This window comes from Corvus brachyrhynchos, unplaced genomic scaffold (assembly GCF_000691975.1).
Source record: "Corvus brachyrhynchos isolate BGI_N302 unplaced genomic scaffold, ASM69197v1 scaffold56, whole genome shotgun sequence".
In the NCBI taxonomy this organism is placed as follows: domain Eukaryota; kingdom Metazoa; phylum Chordata; class Aves; order Passeriformes; family Corvidae; genus Corvus; species Corvus brachyrhynchos.
In genome coordinates, this window is record NW_008238664.1 from 4,189,141 (window position 1) to 4,191,554 (window position 2,414).

Here is a 2,414-nt window from a genome sequence, read left to right on the forward strand (position 1 = left end):
CATGGGGCTGGGGGTGAGGGGGAGCCCCTCCAGCAGGGTGGGGAGAAATGCCCTGGCAGGCCATGCAGAGGAAGGAGACTCAAAGAAAGGGTCTTTTCCTGCCTCTCCCACCACCTCCACTAGCTTCCGCTGAGCAGGACCTAGGGGAAGGAATGCCTACCATACCTCTGGCAGGCTGGGAGGATGCATGTCACTATTTCTCCTCCTTTCCTTGCTGATGGCAGAGCTCATCCCCCATCAGAGCTAAGCTTCCATCTTCCTCCAAGACACAGACCCACTTAAAGTACCACCAACATGCACAGTCCTTACGATCTTAATTCCTAATGGAGAAAACTTCCACAGAAACCCCAACCTCCATTTCGCAGAAGAGAAGCCAGACAACAGTGCCAAACCCTGCTACTACTGCTTAGCAAACCCCTGAGCAATAAGGTGCTCCTGCCCAGGCACCCAGCATGAGCCATGCGAGCCCAGTGAACGGCCAGGCTCCATTTTGACATCTCCTCTGCAGACATCTTGTCATCCCTTCAGCCAAGCCCTACTTAACCCCAACAAGTCTTGTCTCGCCTTCACCAGCAGAGACACCTCCCTTCTCATCAACAGGGCGCTGAAGAGGTGCTTGTGCCTGGCCAAGTGGTCCCCAGCAGAGCCACTGAGCAGAGCCTGAAGGCCATGAGGGTCACCAGTGGCACTGGTGATGCCACACCCACCAGCAGGTTGCCCCTCATCAGCACTGATAGGGTCTTCTACCCTGTGACCACCAAGGGATAACACATGATGCCAGAGGGATGTGGTGTCCCATGTGTGAGCAGAAACTCTCGTTGGTGCCACCAAAGAGCACCTCCTTGCATTTATCCGCTGCCACCCCCTCACCCTGGTCTGACACACTGCCGCTGGTATGACGCTTGTCCTGGTGCCGTAACACTTGTCCTGACCCTGTAACAAATGCCAGCCTGGCCCACATGGCCTCCAGGGAGGCTGTCATCCTGCTAATGCCCAACCCAATGCTACCCACAGCTCCTGGTATGACCACCCACCCCCAGCCCCCCGTCCAGACTGGCAGTGCTACACCACGGCACTGAGAGCTTCCTATCCAGTATGGCATCGGGGACCCTGTGTGATACCCGGGGCGTCACACACACGCAGGGTTCAAAGCCAGGCTCCTCTAACCAGGTTAGACAGCAACCTGGCCTTCCCCCTTCCCCCAAACCCATTGAAGCAGGCACCCGGGAGCGGGAGGCAGCCAATGCCGGCAGACGGGAAATGGCACTGGGGAAGCGGGGAGGAGGAGGGGAGCGGCAGAGAAGTTCCTGAAGTTTTCTGTCCTGGATAGTTGGAATAAATCTCATTTTCTCTGGTCTCCTTGCCGAGTCGAGGATTGGCTCAGCAGTGCTGCAGCCCGCCCTCCTCCTTCCCACGTCCCCTCCCCGCCGGCTTCGCTCCCTCTCTCCCGTGGCATCAGGGCGTCAGCCTGGGAGAGCCAGCCTTGGGGGGACAGCCGTGGGAAAAGGAGGGGGGCATGCCTGCCCCTTCTCCCCCACTCCATTCCGGAGCACAGCACCAGTAACCCTTGGAGCAAGCTACAGGGGCCTGCGGAGAGTGTCTCGCAACTTTTCGTCTGGAGGACGGGGAAAAAATAATAACCCTGGTTCGAAAGAGGTAAATCCTGAAAGTTTTGATTCATGGGTTTGTAGAGCTGGGGACGGGGGGGTGTTGGGACCAGCAGGAAAAGGGTGGAGAGGGTGTTTGGAGAGGGGAGAAGCAGGAGGGGTGGCAAGGCGATAGAGACGGGAAGGATGGTAAAAAAGAAAGGGAGCAGAAAGCAAAAAAAAAAAACTGGGAGTGAGGAGAGGGGACACAGGACAGGAGGGAGAGGCAGGAAGGAAAGGGAGTGAGAAGAGGGTCCCGCGGATGGGGGAAGGCGGCGGGATGCGTGTCTCCCAAACCCTGCCTCTGGCTACCCCTCAAAGCCCCACAGGCTCTTGGCACCTCGATTTTGAGGGTATGGAGGAAGAAAGGGAGCACTTTTTCGTAAGTGGGCAGGGAAGGGATGGCTGGAAACTGCCCACCTCCATAGCTCCGGCCTCCCTCTACATCCCAGCGTGTCTGCTTGGAAAAATACCCTTGTTCTACAGAGATATCACTATGTATATATATAGCAGCCAGCAGCACAGGAGTCAGATTTAGGCGTCTGCCTACTGCCCGGCACTGCTCCAGGAAAGCTGAAAGAGGCCCAACCCAGCCAGCCAAGCCCCTTTCCCCTTCCCCCCCAAAAGCCTGTCCCTGCTGGCTTTCCTCATCCCAAAGCAGTCACCCAATAGGGGAACTTTTGCCTCCTTTCCTTCGGGGAAAGGGAGGTTTTTCATCACTCAGGAAGGCTGGGAAAGCCTTACTGGCCACCGCCAGCTCTTTCCACC

The 2,414-nt window shown here is 57.2% G+C and overlaps 1 protein-coding gene across 1 annotated transcript in view; it reads left to right on the top strand.

The window, feature by feature from the left end:
* The first annotated feature begins 1,348 nt into the window (after positions 1 to 1,348).
* Positions 1,349 to 2,414, top strand: part of CDC42EP1 (CDC42 effector protein 1) — an 8,144-nt gene continuing 7,078 nt past the window's right edge. The window contains exon 1 of the mRNA XM_008636430.2: positions 1,349 to 1,656. The gene's annotated coding sequence lies outside the window, so the exon portion shown is untranslated. The remainder of the gene's footprint in view (positions 1,657 to 2,414) is intronic.